At 37.8% G+C, this 17,503-nt stretch overlaps 1 protein-coding gene across 2 annotated transcripts in view; it reads left to right on the top strand.

Annotated features, from left to right (window-relative positions):
* The window catches only part of npffr2a (neuropeptide FF receptor 2a), a 95,865-nt gene that overhangs the window by 62,650 nt on the left and 15,712 nt on the right, over positions 1–17,503 (top strand). The window lies entirely within an intron of this gene.

Raw genomic sequence — 17,503 nt, 5'->3', positions numbered from 1 at the left:
AAACTGGCAAGATGGCTGCACAAGCGACCAAAGAAACACACAAAAATGAATTTTCCCCATTAAAGTTTACGATAACCATTGTATTGTCTTCATTTAATGTCATTTCAATGTATTATGGTCCTTTTCTTCATAACAAACATAAAAAATCTCTAGCAGTATGTTGATGTCTCAGTAGCTAGCTAGCTTAATTTCCTGTTTCACCTTAAATAGTTAAGCAGTTCTGACGCCTGAAGCGCCAGAATGTAACTGCTGCTTTGTTTAAGGTGGAACAGGAAAATTCGAATGAGAAGCTGGCTTCAGCTTCATATCACTGAAGAATTAGGGGTGGGTGATAATTAATAATTATTGCATCCCCCCTCTATGAAAGCATATGATGCCCTAAAGTGAAGTGAAGACCAGCAGCGAGTTTGCTGAAATTTACCCTCCTGTGCTATCACTGCAGACTGGCAGGGTCGCCTACAGAGCACCGCTAGTAGCCTGTTAATGAAGCAGTGTTCTTTTTTATTTGAGGGTTGTCCCATTTCGTAGGGGAAGATGCTCGAAAACAAGGGGTAGGGGTAAAAATAAGAAATGGGATTGGACCTATGACTTACTGTGAACTATGAAAATGAACAAAACTTTTTACACATTTGGTAAATGCTGCCTCTGCTTCACATGCACAGTTTTATGCAGGCATTTTTAAATAACTGCTATTCCTCTGCTAATAACCGATAATTCTAACAGAAGATGTATGTTTATAAATAGAAACAACAGAAATGTCACGAACGTATGCCTGCATGACATGCGTGCATGCAAAGGGGATTTTGGATTCTGCAGGGGGGAGTGGAACACCTGTTTTCTAAAATGGCTGTCCACAGTGTTCAGCTACACAGAGAAGCTTTGTTCATTTTGTTCAAACACATCGCCAAGTCTGTGAGACCTTAATGAAGATCTGGATGCGATTTGAGTGGGTTTACAGGAGGTTTTGGGATGTATTTACGGAAAAATGTGAGTGACTATTGACTATTGATTTTGGGTTTTTGTTAGCAGTTTTAGTTTCGTTGCTCCAGCATTAAAGAAGCTAAATTTGGAAACCAAAAATGTCTTGACTGATTGACTACATCTAGGGTAATTGGAAAATTGTTTAAATTCCCATTCTTATAAAAGCTTTTTAAAAACTATACACAGCAGGCTCTCAGTCATGGGGATAATACATGATAATAACTGATGCAATGGAGAATACATTACAATAATAACCATCATAAGCTTGTGGAGATAACTATTGTACAATTGAATGATACACATAAAAAGCATTCACATGTTTTTGAGTGCCTTTACTGGAGAACCCTTGAAGAACCCCTTTGGTGGAGTGAGGTTGAACTCAAGTGTAGTCATAATTTGAAATTTACTCCGTGAACAAACCCCATAGAACAGCATAAATGTCAAAATGATCTGTGCCAGCGTTACTCATTTCTGCTCGTACTAGCCTACAAGCATGGTCTGTGTGGTTATGCATGATGATCAAGATGGTCTGGAGGCTATGTTAGCTGACCAACTCAATTTTGCTGGTAGTGTAAAGCCAAGCCAGTACTGAAATGTCCAAAAACAACATATGCTGCTCACCAGAGATCATCATTATGGTGACCAAAATTCCATCTGTGCTGGTTCTCCAGCTTAGTCCAGTATTATGTGTTCATGTTCATTATTGTGTTTTTTTTAGCAGATCGTTCTTGATTGCTGTGTTTTAAAAAAAAGCTGGAATCAGAATCCGCTGCTTTAGGTAACCTGTCAAAAAGAGGCTAAAATTCTGAAAACTGCTATTATCCCTTATTTATTTTTTTTTTTTAGATATTTGTATTTTGATTTTGTAGTCCAATAGTTGTAGTTAGACCAGGGGTGTCCAATCTTATCCGCAGAGGGCTTGTGTGGCTGCAGGTTTTCACTCCAATAAAGCAGGAGGTCACCTGATGAAATGTTTGAAGACTAAGACCAACTGATTAAACAAGTGGAGCCAGGTGTGCTTCAGCTTCTTTGGAGTGAAAACCTGCAGCCATAAGATTGGACTTTGCGAATAAGATTGGACACCTCAGATTTCCATTAGTTCTCAACTGTAAAACATCTTGAACTCAAACAGCGGAAACTCAAAAACAGCAGAGTCTTAAATTATATAAAACCTTTTTGTGTTATAACATTATTCTGATGCTAAACATAAGGTTTGGATACATTTAACATTTTATTCTAATTATGAAGGTTTCCCAAGGTTTCACCCTATTATCAGAAGCTTGAATTTTTATTTATTATCATCAAGCCAGGGTCCTTTCTGTGTGGAGTTTGCATGTTCTCCCTGTGTCTGTGTGGGTTTCCTCCGGGTGCTCTGGTTTCCTCCCACACTCCAAAGACATGCAGTCGGGCTAACTGGACACGCTAAATTGCCCCTAGGCATGAGTGTGTGTGTGTATGTGTGTGTGTCTGTCTGTCTGCCCTGCGATGGACTGGCAACCTGTCCAGGGTGTTTCCTGCCCCCCGCCCAATGAACGCTGGGATAGGCTCCAGCACCTCCCCGCGACCCTTAAGGATAAGCGGTTTAGAAGGTTTGTGTGTGTATGTGTGTGTATTTTATCATCAATACCGATAAAACCACAGGTCATCAATATCGGCCAATATTTTCGGCCAAGGGAGCACAATATGAGTGAGGGCTTAAAGGAGGGCTTTATGACTATGTTTTATTGTTAACATGATAAATTATGCCACAATATGCTATTCTGAGCATATTGTCTATATGGACAGCCCTTAAAGAACACTGAACAGCTTATTTCATTACAAAGAGAGCATAATTAGTCCTGTTTAACTGAATTTAGTGCAGTGTTGCATAAATTGAATTGAGTAAAACATTGCAAAGGATCATTGTACTCTTTTTTAATGTGACACTATTAGTGTTTTTTTTTTGTCCTGTCCAACTTATCAAACCTCAGAAGAACAAAGTTTTGTGACATGTATCGTGTATCGAGAAAATGTTTTCAGTTGCCAAATCGCCCACCCATACTTTGGATATACTACAAATTAATAAATTATTACATCAAGACAGTAATTAAACTGAAAGACAGTAATTGTGTTGGTGTCATATGGTTCATTCAAATGATATATATGAGTTATGTCAATTCAAGGCACATTTTGTGTCAGTGTGGAGCTTAGCATGGAATCAACATGAGAACATGAGAGACTTGGATTAATTTTGCTGCAGCTGCTGTGCTCTGGTGCTACGGTTAACATTTATTTAAACAGTCTTATCCTGCATCACTATTAAAAGGGCAACATCTGGCTGAAGCTGTTACAATAGAGCAGGGGTATCCAAGTTCAGTCTTGGTGATACCACCTGGGAGGTATTCAGATGCTTCTGAAGGCCTATAGTAGAGGTGAGTGATATGGCAAAAACACCATATCACGATGCTTCATGACATGACACACAATGCATAGCACAACATTTTGACACACATGAGTACAATGATTTGTAGTCACTGTTTTACATACTACACTGCACTTAATTTAAACAGGTCTAATTATGCTCTCTATGTAATGAAACATGCTGTTGGTCAGTGTTCTTTAAGCACCGATGAAATCCATGATATGTTCAGAAAAGCATATTGTTTATCACAATAACAATATTTATTATGATGACGATGAAATATCATCATGTTGCCCACCTCTGGCCTGGATGACACATGAATGTCTCAGCAAGTGAAAACATCTTAAATCTAGTCACTATTGTTGATATTCTTTATTATGAGATTGTTGTAAGAATATTACATGATTATTTAAATTCTTCACAAACATTTTTACTTGTTTTAAGTCATTGTATGTAGCATATTGAGGTGGTCAGAGACAGATCCTGACCAGCTTTAACAGTAAGGTATGTTGGAAACTTACATGTAGTGGACTGGAGCCAATTGACAGTAGTTTCAGATATAGATTGTAGGTTGCAGCTGGTGGAATGGCTTTCAAGCTGGACCATTGAAGTGTAAAACATTGTACCATCTGCTGCTGCTGCTGATGCACAGGAGAAAAGCATATGTGTCTTGCAATATATTTACTTTTAATGTATAGTCCATGTCCTGTATAGGTCCTGATTTATTGTCTGGCTTCAGAACATTCTATAGCAGTGCAAGGCAGCACTTTTATTGATCTATATATTTTTAACTGTAACTGTGCTCGCTAAACTGATAAAGTCAAGCTACTGATGTACTGAACACCTTTCCTCACAAAGCATAAATATTGGCTTAACTGTGGACATTGTGGTTCCATCAAAGTTGTTAAAAACTAAAAGAAAATTTCATATATCCCAGCCAAATAACAACAGTAAGCTGCAGAACAAATAGTCTGTACATTGCTGTAAAAGTCATTCAGAGTGGTTTGAGGTGAAATTATTCATTGTAGAGAAACTTGATTACTTGAATTTCTTTGCAGTGTTGGGGTCACAATGTGTACTACACACTTATAGTCATTTTATTTACTGTTTAAAACAGTCAGTGAACCTACATATGTCTGGGCTTTTATATGTAGTTATGACATTGGTAAAATAGTTGTAAATGTGAACAAACAAGTTTTCTTAGGGGACTTTTTTACCTTACAGTGCTCTGCATGTAGCCCTCTGCCATGAATGGGTTTCAGAAAATATGTTTTAGGCCAATACCTTCTCTCAAAACTATCCTAAAGCAATGTCTCGGACATCAGGCAACACATTTGTTACCACTTCATGTAAGTTTTCAAGTTTCTGACAAGAAGCAGATGCATTTTTTCTCCTGTTTAAGCAGAATTTTCTGTGGCATTATTGCATTACTTGCTATGCTGTGATGGGTTACTGGTGCCGTGCCTTGAATCTTGACTGAGGCTCGACTCTCAGGCAATATGTGTCGAGGCTCCTTTCTCAATGTTTTGGGAAAACACTTACCTGCCACCACGTCCCCCGTTATACTATAGGCAGTTGGCAGTAGCTTTGGATATTACATGCCTAGTGTAAATGGAATGTGTTTTCTATATTTGCATACAGTCACTGTAGAGTAAAGACATCTTCAAAGTGCTGACTACCAGACAATAGATTAAACAAAGAAACACAAGATGGAAGAGGCTGGATTTATCCTGAAACTATTTGCCTTCTTGCACTCTGGGCTGATGAAAGCATCTAAGCCAAGCTTGTTGATTTGTATTATACCAGGAAAAAAGTGAATGAAAGTAACACGGAAACAATATACGTGTTAAAATGGGATCTTCTCTAGTCACAATGGGCACACATTTTAGTGAAAAGTGTAAATGGAAGTCAAAGCCAAATATGATCTTGACAGGAAACACGTTAATGTAAGGTGTAAACAGCATCAGACACTCTGCTACCCCATAGTAAGAAAAATACAGCTAACAACATCACATCACACAATGTGAGTGCACTGTTTCAGGGCAGATTTGTTACAGGATAAGTTTGGATTCATTACTTTTTCTCTCTGAGATCCACCCAGCATTTTCTTCTTATGTCGACCTAATACTGAGGCCTGGTATTGGACTGTGCCTTCTTTACCGGCAGTGTGTGAGTGTAAGTCTAATGTTGAATTTTTGTAAAACAAGCCTGCTGTTGTAAAACTGCTGTAACAGATGGACATTTTCTTTGCATCCCCAAAACCAACTTCATTTAAAACTACTTACTGTACTTACTGTACCTGCTAAAAGGTTGTTTAAGCCTACAAAGGCCGGAATTCCATAACTATTAGAAACACCATAGAGGTCATTTGACTGTTTGAATTTGACATGTGTTTTTATACCACAGCAAAGAAAACTTTTTAAAACAAATATTTTTGGGTTCTTGGGATTTCATTTAATTTCATTTAATTAATCTGTAAACACTAGATAACTGTACAAAGAGGCTATACAAATACCTCACAATTGTATTTTTCTGTAAGAAAAACATTGTTTCTTTGTCAATGGGAAAAAGAACAATAAAGTAATGTTTCCATTTTCAGCTTTACATGTTATTGTGCAGTGAATATCTTCACCGTTAGTGGTTAATAATGTGAATAGAGGGTACCTTCAACACTCACCTTACATTTGTAGCAAAGCCTTTATTGTCTTATCTACTCCATTGTTTTGCTATTGTTTCATTCTATTCTCAATCATACTTAAGTATTTGACTGTTTGCCAGTTCTTTTCAGATGCTTTGTGGTTGTTAAGACAATGTAATATAATATAACTAATGTATATAGTCAAAATAACCACCAAAGGTCTTATGAAGTAGCAATACACAGAACTTTTCTGTGCTTTCCAGTAGTGAACTCATACCAATGGTACCATACCAAAACATCTCAAAAATTTCAAAATGGTCAAGATGACTACCTTGGTCCTAGTGTTAGAAATTACAGAACTTTGCATGTTCTGTTCAATTAAAGTCCATTTTGCTGCCAGTTCTTGCCTTGTCCACTTGTTGGAGTTTGTGTACAACGATGTCCCCTCATCTTTCTTGTGTCTGATGTCGTTTTTAAATTATTTTATACAAAAGCCTCACTCATCAATAAACATCTTTTTTGTTTTCTTATAGAACAAAATGAGAAAAATCACACGTTATCAAAATAGATTTTCAGAAATTCTGTTGTCAAGCCTTTTGGGAGCCTGGTGTCTACAATAGAGAAGCACCCCCCACCACCACACATGCACACCAACGCCATATTATGTCTGATATCATCAGATGCACCATCATAATATTGTTTTTAGAATGAGCCCACATGGCTGGGCATAAGATGAGCTCCTTCTATCCCCTTATTCCCACACTACTATTCCCTGATGTTATCTGTCACTATATTTTGCAATATTTGCCTACAGAGTATGCTCTATAGTGTGAAAGCAATAAAAGATGGAATCCAGAAGGAGAAACCATGAGTGCACACCACAGAGCTGCCATGGGAGAATATTAATACCATCTTAATCTGTGTGCATCTATAGAAAGCTTTGTTCTTTGGGAGATTGAGAAATGTACATTAACACCACAAAAATGGTAATTTTTATAGTCCCAAAGTATGCATTCCCCATGGATTCATCTCACACTCTTTGTTCAGAATGAACATTTTCCATCCTGCTTTTCTTGATTTAAAGTGTCAAGTAACAACAATACAGTTTTGAACTTTTGAACTTGAGTTAAAGAGTTCATGCACTGTACACTTCACTACTAGGGATGTAACAATGAACAAAATTTCTATTTTATTTGATACGATACAATGGTATCTCGATTCATTTGTTTTTTTTTTTTAATACAGCAAAAGTAAGAAGTGGCTGAAACTCTGTCTTTTGTTAATATTTGCACTTTTAAATTAGTGCATTAAACATTATAACAGTGCAATATTTTATAGTAATGTATTAGCCATGGGTTAATATGTTAGCTCTGAGCTAATATACACCTTTAAAAAATCACAGTTTAGAAAACTAGATTTTCAGAAATTCTGTTCAGTCAAGCCTTTGGGAAGACTCTTGTTGTCTGCAATAGAGAAACACCTCGTCCACCACACATGCACACCAACTCCATATTAGGTCTGATATCATCAGATGCACCACCATAATATTGTTTTTAGAATGAGTCCATATGGCTGGGCATAAGATGAGCTGTATCTCATCCTGTTCCCTTATTTCACACTACTATTGCCTGATGTTATCTGTCCCTGTGTCTTGCAGTATTTGCCTGCACAATATTACAAGGAGTGTATAGATTTTTTGCATCATGGCAAAATACATTTTCAGTACAGAATTAGAAAAGAAATGCGAACATAACTTTAATATTTATTTATTTATTCATAGATCTCAACATTTCTTTTGGTAATTTCCAGTATGCTTGTATCCCTCCCAACCCCCCCAGTCCCCTCCCACCCCTGCTCTGGCGAGACTGACTTGGACTCTCCCTGGCTCCTCCCACTCTCCTCCTCTCCCACACACCTGCAGCTCATTCCAAGGACATTAAGACTGCTACAAATACCCCTGTGTTTTCACTGTGTGTTTGCAAAGTCTCTGTGTTGCCAGTTCAGAGTTCTGAGCCTGTATTTTTTGTATCCGGTACTCACTGGTTTTGACCCTTTTCTTTTTTTTCTCTCATTTGGGTATGGATCTTTTCCTGCCTGCGTGTATGTTGACCCTTGCCTTCTCCGACAGTGAGCATCAGAATGCCCCTAATAAAGTCACTTTGCACTTGCCCCCTGCCTCAGCCCCTACGTTACATGTTGAAAGGATAACTGGCACAAGTCACTTTCTTAGAAGACAAAACAAATAAAAAAGAATTTAAATTAATGTGCAATATCTATATAAAGGTAAACAAAGAATGTAAACTATAAGGCTACATGTCAATATTAAATGAACTGAGCATTTACAAGTTCATTTACAATCTGATATTGTGTTTCAATGTAAAGTATGAGCAGAAGAGGGGATTTTCTAACATAGCGCAATCACTCCCAGGACTCCATGACTCTACAACTTAGTTAAGGTGCAAATTGGAAGCTGTAAACATCTCTGTGTAGTTATTTGTTTCAACCATTCAACATCCTGTAGAGAGATGTAGCTGCTGAGACAGAGGTTGAAGTTGGCTTATCATTCATTTTTTATTAGACAATTTCTGCTTCACCTTAAATGGAGCATCAGCAACATGTAACTGCATTTAAGAAGGAATGGAAAATTTGAATAAGATGCTCACTAACTTTGCATTTTGTTCTGAGAGCTCTGCAGCAGAGTGCTTTTTACACTATTGGTAATACTTTTAGGAATGTAATGGATTGTGTTCAATTTAACTATGATGGTTCTTCAAAGGTTTTTTAATGAAGCAAGTGGTTCTATATAGCACCATGAACAATCAAAGAACCCTTTGCACGATCATGAAAGGGTTCTTCAGATTGATGGAGAATGTGTTAAATATGGTTTATAGCACCAAAAAGTGTTCTTCTATTGTTATAATTCAAGCTTGTAATAATGTATCTGTCAATGCCAATGCATAAACATTTATAATAATTGGGACTAGATCCACTTGGATTTATATTATGGAGAAATGAGACATTTATTTCAGTGTCAACTAAATGTTGTGCTTTCCTGGAGTATAATAACAAACAAATCTAAACATCTGCCCAGTGCTGATCATTTTTTGAAGCAATCATCTGCTGATACCAACATGATTCCAAAATCATTGTACTTCCATAGACATAATGATAAACCAACAATATGTAGTTCAGCCCTAGCTGATTGTCATTTCTTGATTCTTCATACTTCATATGATTCCTGCTGTGAATCATACAAAGTACACAAAGTATAGCTATAAGAAATGTACCTACACAGCATCAGGTTTGATTGATGAGCTTAATCTTGAGCTTTGCCTTTTGAGCCCAGAAAATGGAGACAAACCTTACAGGATAAATGGGCTTGTGCTAAGTTCCATAAGTTGGCCATTAATCTTTTCAACAAAAGAAGATCGATATGTGTTGGTTGTTTTGGGACCAAATAAGACGCTGCATAACAGTGTTGTTTGGCAGAGTTGGAGTAGCACTAATGAAAGGGAACAGAAGAATAAAACTATGATGACCCTATAACCACTATGTGTTGACAAGCTTCTTGAAGGAGCTGACCTGCAGGTTGATAATGACAGAATGCTACCACAGCTTTTTTTTTTTCCCTCAAACAAATGACCTGTGTAGTAAGAAAATACTGGCTAGGAACAATGCAGCTACAACACATCATAAAAGATGATTTTTGATGTGTCTTTAATAGAGATGCCTATCACTGTATCATTTGTAATAATAATTGAAAAACAGAAGCAGTATCATGAGTGTAGTGCTGTCATTAGTGTAATTCAATCTTAATGTTCTTGTGCCATAGTAATTTCAAGCGTTTACTGTAGCAATTGAAAAGTGTTAATGCTGAGTGAACAGAGAACTTATTCTATTACTGTTACTTATCCTTATCCAGCCTTTTCACATTTGATTGATCTGGCCATTAGCAAGAGAGGCTTAGCACAGGGTTCCCAATCCCAGTTCTAGAGACCCCACACTATGCACATTTTTGTGCTTTTCATCTTCAAGGATGGAGGCCTACCACCTGAAACTGAATCTGGACAAGACAGAACTGATTTACTTTACAAGCCTACATTGCACTTACAAAAAGAATACTTAAAGTTAATTTCATTAAAGGTCAAGTATATTTCCCAGGTATGCTTTATGTAGTAAGTATACTATATACTATTGTACTGGTAGTATATTTGTATGTGTACTTATTCAATACTTCTTAGTACTTTCTGGTATACTTTTAAGTACACTTTAGGTGTAAAAGTGGTAAACTTTGAGTACATGACTAGTTTACATCTAAGTTTTATTTTGTACTGCAACAATTCTATGAACTAGACTAAAATAATCTTACTTATAAGCAGACTGTTAGTTTACTATTTGTATACTTCCTTCATAGTTTTTATACTGCAACTATACATATACAAGTTTTCTTTAAACTTATATATTATTTTTGCATATTCATGTATACTGCTAGGTTTCTATTTAGTTATAAATTTTTATACTTGAAATATACCTTTAAGTAGACTAATATAACTAATATGAATGCTGTCAGAGGACTACACATAAAAATCCACAAGACATATTCAGGATGAAGAACATATATATATATGTTCTTCATATATATATATACACTCAGTATGGGGTCACACAACAAAGATTTTTAATGTCGACAGTGATGTGATGAAAGTCGAGTTGACGTCGACTAATTGTTGGTGATGTCATGAATAAAAGCAGAGGAATAGCGAATGCTTTGCAACAAGCGACTTTTAAAATCTGACTTTAAAAATCCACGATGAAGCCAAAGTCCACAGGTACAGCATGGCGTGCCCTTTCAAATGAGCCCTTGTTGCATTGCTTACAGGAAACAGGAGATACAGACTCAAGAATCAGCGGCTCATCATCTGTTGTCTTTTCTGAGACTGTACATGTTGTTAGTGTCATTATCACGTGATCAGCAACTAGTCAACATCAAACTTAACATGTCATGACCGAGCAGTAAAGTCGAGAAGTCGACTAGTCGTCTAGTTTGTGCAACCTATGGAAGCCCTTTAGGCCAATATTCAAACTTGACTCTCACACACACCATCATACTCTCTCAAACTCACTCATACTCTCTCACACTCACTATCAAACCTCTCACACACACCATCATACTCTCTCAAACTCACTCATACTCTCTCACACTCACTATCAAACCTCTCACACACACCATCATACTCTCTCAAACTCACTCATACTCTCTCACACTCACTGTCATACCCTCTCACACACACCATCATACTCTCTCAAACTCACTCATTCTCTCTCACACTCACTATCAAACCTCTCACACACACCATCATACTCTCTCAAACTCACTCATACTCTCTCACACTCACTGTCATACCCTCTCACACTCACTATCAAACCTCTCACACACACTGTCATACCCTCTCACACTCACTATCAAACCTCTCACACACACCATCATACTCTCTCACACTCACTATCAAACCTCTCACACACACCATCATACTCTCTCACACTCACTATCAAACCTCTCACACACACCATCATACTCTCTCAAACTCACTCATACTCTCTCACACTCACTATCAAACCTCTCACACACACCATCATACTCTCTCACATCAACCTCACACACTCATTCTCTCTCACACTCACTATCAAACCTCTCACACACACCATCATACTCTCTCAAACTCACTCATACTCTCTCACACTCACTATCAAACCTCTCACACACACCATCATACTCTCTCAAACTCACTCATACTCTCTCACACTCACTATCAAACCTCTCACACACACCATCATACTCTCTCAAACTCACTCATACTCTCTCACACTCACTATCAAACCTCTCACACACACCATCATACTCTCTCACACAAACTCACTCATACTCTCTCACACTCACTATCAAACCTCTCACACACACCATCATACTCTCTCAAACTCACTCATACTCTCTCACACTCACTGTCATACCCTCTCACACTCACTATCAAACCTCTCACACACACTGTCATACCCTCTCACACTCACTATCAAACCTCTCACACACACTGTCATACCCTCTCACACTCACTATCAAACCTCTCACACACACTGTCATACCCTCTCACACTCACTATCAAACCTCTCACACACACAGTCATACTCTCTTACACTCGCTATCAAACCTCTGAAAAAAAGATCGTTCTTCAGGGGTTCTTTAGAACAGACAATTGTTTTATATAGAACCATGAACACCAAAAAGGGTTCTTCTGTTATTAGAAGACATCACAACAACAGCAGAACCCATTTTGCTACATAGAACCCTTTTCAAAAGGGTTCTGTAAATCAATCTGAAGAACTCTATAATCATACAAATTGTTCTTTGAATGTTCCTAGTTCTATGTAGAACCATTGTATTTACTAAAGAACTTTTGAAGAACCATCTTTTTTAACAGTGTACCACTTCTTAGGAAGTTATCCGCACATGGAGGGGAGGGGCAAATTTGATCATAAGCGAATCAACAACTGCAAATTAATTCAAATGATAACTGTCTAGGTCAATCAGAAAACATGACCTTCAACTTCTCTCATACACTCAATCAAACTCTCTCTCAATCACTGTTAAATTCTCTCTCATTCATTGTTAAACTCTCTCTCACCCACTATCAAACTCTCTCACATTCACTATCAAGAACCTAAGAGTATGATTATGTGTGTGTGAGTGGTTTGTAAGAGTGTAAGAGAGTATGACTGTGTGTGAGAGAGTATGATAGATAGTGTGTGTGAAGAGTATGATGGTGTTCCACCCATGCATTAATTACCTAAGCTATTCCACCCCAAACTACAATCCAAGCATACTTGAACTATATGTATAAGGCAAGAATTATAATTATACTTTTGCATAATTAAACTTAATTATACTTTTCTTAAGTATATCCCAGTCAAAACATTAAGTACAAATATAGGCCAGATATACTTTTCTGTATACTTGTCAACATATGCCAAACTGAAATGATATTCACTAATTTTTAGTTTAAAAGAAGTAATAGCACACTTGAATAAACTTCTCTGTGAGGTAGGATATCGCTATTGACTCCTTCCCAGTCCATCCATCAGGCAGGGCTAGAGTTATCCTGGATGATCAACTTCACTTCTCAGATCACATAACATCTGGCACCAGACCCTGCAGGTTACTACCTGATAATGTCAGGAGAATATTACCCTTCCTGACTGCAGAGGCTGCTCATGTTCTTGTTCAAGCTTTCGTCATCTCCAGACTTGACTATTGCAATTCCCCTTCTTGTCGGCTCTCCATCATGTGCCATTTCTCCTCTAAATGCTAAAGCTTATCTGTTCTATAACATCCCGAAGTCTCCTATGTGACTCCATTGCTGAGATCACTCCATTGGCTTCATATGGAAGCAAGAATCAGATACAATACTTCTCCAGCAGCAGCAGCATCCCGGTGCTGGCTGTATAGCTGCAGGTATGGCTACCCTTGGATCAGGTATGTCATCTTCTCCACCCATGGCAGCTTTGGTGACTCACTCGACTCCTCCACAGCTCTGACTGCAGGACTAGTAACATCCGTGCACCGTGCAGCTGCTGACAACACCATTTCTCTGTCCAGTGCCTTCCCCAGGGCCTCTTGCAAGTCATGTGGGTGGACCAGCTCGGTGTGGATGTGTAGCTCAGTTGAAGACAGTGCCATGATGAACTGATCTCAGGCTAACTTGCATTGCGCAGAAGGTGGCATGTAAGCATAAGCCGATCTAGCTAAAATTTCAGTATTGTTAGCCAGGGCTCTTAATGGCTCCCCTGCCTCTCTTTGGGAGGTACACCGTTCAGATTTAAGGAGCTCAGGCTGGTAACACAGCCCAAACACCCCAACCAACGCACTGTAAACTGACCTCTTGCTAGGATCTAGCAATAGTAGGCAAGCTAATGCATCATTGCTTAAACAAAGCGTCACTGCACCCAGGCCAGTCCGGCTCTCCCTCAATGGCAGCGGCACTCTTGAAAATGTATATTCACTATCATCCTGTTGTGTTTTCACACATACAGAGTGCTTCATCTCTTCATCTCCATCTAGCTTGGCTTAGCTGCCATCAGCTTAATAGTCTGAATCTCTCCCATTGGCAAAACTTGTACTACTGACACCAAATGTCGTCTTCACCGCTATTAAAAGAGACACAGCTTTCACAGAAAGTGTAGTCCTTTATTAACCAGCTGTTGTTGGCCACAGCTATGCTGTAAATGAGCAAGCTTTTCTCTAATAGTTTGTTCTCTACTTCAGCTCACATCTCACTGTCTCAGCTCCCAGCTCCATCTGATTTTCAGTTCTGTCTGCTCTCACACACAGGGTGGACTAGCCCTGCCTTCACAATAAGAGTCCTTATCAGAATAACCCTGTGAATAGATGCTAAAGAACAAAAACCCACGCTACAGTGTTTATATACTAAGCCAGATGTTGTGCAAGTTGTTTTGATTTAGTAATGTGTAAACCTGGACTTATACAAATACTTATAACTAGCTTATGTTTTAACTAACGCAGAGCTGGTGCAACTGACACCTGTGCACCAACTTAGGTTTTCAGTGCTCTTGATATGACCTTCCTTAAAACCTAAATATGCCTGTAAGGCTGGGTCTCGCTGATTTAGTGTCCTTGCCCATCAGTGGTGGAACTGTGCACTGCATGGTAACTCGGTTACTTCTGCCGCTGTCTGACAACTCACCTCTTCAGGCAGTACCTTGGTTAGCACCCTATGCACTCATTTGCATTTCATTTTGGAATCACCATCATTTTTCCTCAGTCCTCCCAAACGTCATTTTATTGCTTTATTTTAAAAATGCATTTCATGCTACCTGTTGTCTACACTTTATTTATTTACCTAGGTCAAGCTATGGTACAGCTCTGGTTTCTAAGATTATAGATTCTTGCAGTGTCTCTTTGTACTTTGCACTGCTTTGATTTCGACTGTTTGCATATTTGTATGGCTTTGCATAAGAATGTCTACTAAATGTAAATATAAATGTAAATTCCATTCAGCTTATTAACAAATTAGCAGTTTCCTCATGTGCTGGGTCAAATGTATTAGAGTAAGGAAAACAAACGTGCAGAGAAAGAAGTCTGCAGGATTGACTCTGGCCTAGCAGTTGCTACAAAAGTGTCAGTGTCTGATAATAAAAATGAACTTGATTTATCTTTGCATCTAATTACTAGAGTAGCTGTAAGTCATAGAGTCGCCACAGAGTGTATGCCATTGTATGTTATAATGTTTTTCTATACAAATTTGGTGCATTAATCCAGTGGTATTTGTTTAGAGTTTAGAAAGTAACTTAGATATAAAGTAATGAGAATTGTGAGAAGAGTTGGAGGTAATAAGTAAAGTGATCCCATTACAGTTTGAGAAAAGTTTGTGTATTGTATATTGCTGCCTTAAGCACTCAAATTGGCTTGTTTGGAAAAATGCACATATCTATACAGGCTTTATAATAGCAATACCAAAACCTGCAAGTGTGGAGGGTGGGGTTTGAGGGTGCCATGTACTGAAAGCTGTGTCCCCCTCACTTTTAAAAATAGCTGCTTTGCCCCTGGCATTATTAACCAATAGTTACAGAGGAGAGAGTGTGCGGACCTGGCGGCCTGGCCAGACTTGCCTAGTCTTGTTTTTTACTTTTATCAAAATGATAAATTATTCATTAGGTTTCAGATAAATCTGCACAGCTGTACAGGCAGTACCCCAGCTGGTGAAACAAGATAAGGTTTTTGTTTGCTTTTTGTGGTTAATAAAATCACTGGCTTTGTACTTATTTACTTTTGTTTTAGCTGATGAGAACTGGCTTCATCCTTTCCTTTAATTTTATTGGCCATCTCATGCAACATGGTTTCTATCTGCAGTGATGTATACTGCTATTAATAAGCTCAGTCTGATAAGGGAAATGCCATCAAGCATTCTTAAGTACCAAATACTTATTATATGCCAATAAAATATGGAGACAATTAAAAATATACTAAACAAAACTCTTCATTATGAATAATTAATGTATGCAGTATAAAGCTCGTCAGTGATAAGACACAGTCTGTTATCTTTTATTTAGAGAAATGAATTTCACATTAGTTATGATGACTAATGTTGCTTGTCCTTAAGATGCCTTTCCCTTTAAGCAAATCTCATCCATTGTAAACAACACATGCCTAATCCCACTGGTAGGGGCAGATGTGAAAGTGAACCACATGGCACACAACCAAGGCAAATCTCTGTACAACTGCATCCCAGCACTCTGATCCACTTGCATTTCAAATGCTCTTCAGCTAATTTTCTGTTGGGGGATTTAAAGCAGAAGCAATGAAGCATTGACTTGCTTGAAATTCATTGCCATTAACCTGTACCTAATCTGAATTAACTCTCTCACCAGTGGTGTTCTGACCTGTCTACTGACCTTGCACCAATGAAAAATGAGCTTCCTGCTGCCTCTACCTTCCTAAGAGATAGCATTAGTCTTCCTCTTTAATCAACTTGTACTATTAAGATAATATGCAAATGGATTTTACACCCAATAGATTAAATATGTTGTAGTCACTGTTGAGTTAAATGAACTAAATGAACTATATTAAAGACTAAATGAACAATAATACTGAGAGAAGTGTGTCTTTCTAAATCAATTAAAAGTCAATTTTAATTATTTCAAATTTAAAATATCAGGCTTCCAATTTATTAAATTCAATTCATTCTGAGTTAGTAAATAAGTAAGTAAATAAATAAACAAATTAAATTAGTAAGGCATGCAGTCAGTGGACCATCATGCATAAAACATATGTTATTAAAAAGTATTATAAAAAAGGCGCTATATTAGAAGACGCTGATGCCAAATGATCCCAAAATTTCTGGATTGAATTTCTGATTTAAATTTTTGCTAAATCCGTTGATGGGTAGCTGTGCTCACAAAGCAGTATAAGTTAGACAGCTTGGTTTGGTGGTATAACAGTAATAAGCTATACTGTGGTATTTAAAAATTATGATGGCATTTCAAAAGGATGAAGTATAAAACTTATATTTCACATCTGAGCGACTAAATAAACACATCTACCCATTTATATTTCAGAGGGGCTCACTGATTGGTGGTTATTCATTTCATTGGGGGTTTCACCAATGGGTGGCTCTAAAATGGAAAAAATGGGAGCCAGGAAAACCTCAAAAAACTAAGCATGATAGTAGTTCAACCACAGCTAAAAGCTACACATATCAGAGCCACACATTATCTGCACATACTGCAGAACATGTTCTATTTCAGCATTCAGTCTAAACAAAGTTAATTGACTTTGCGCTACCCCTTAAATGGGTATCATTTTAGCATAAGTTAGCGGGAACCAAGCCTGCCATATGCCATGTTTGACCAGCTAGCTAACTAAGCTCTCTCCCAAACATTCACTTTTGCTCTCTCAGTTTTTATCATGTAAATTT

Source organism: Colossoma macropomum, unplaced genomic scaffold, assembly GCF_904425465.1.
Source record: "Colossoma macropomum unplaced genomic scaffold, Colossoma_macropomum, whole genome shotgun sequence".
NCBI lineage: Eukaryota > Metazoa > Chordata > Actinopteri > Characiformes > Serrasalmidae > Colossoma > Colossoma macropomum.
This window is presented reverse-complemented; position numbering and strand designations above follow the sequence as displayed.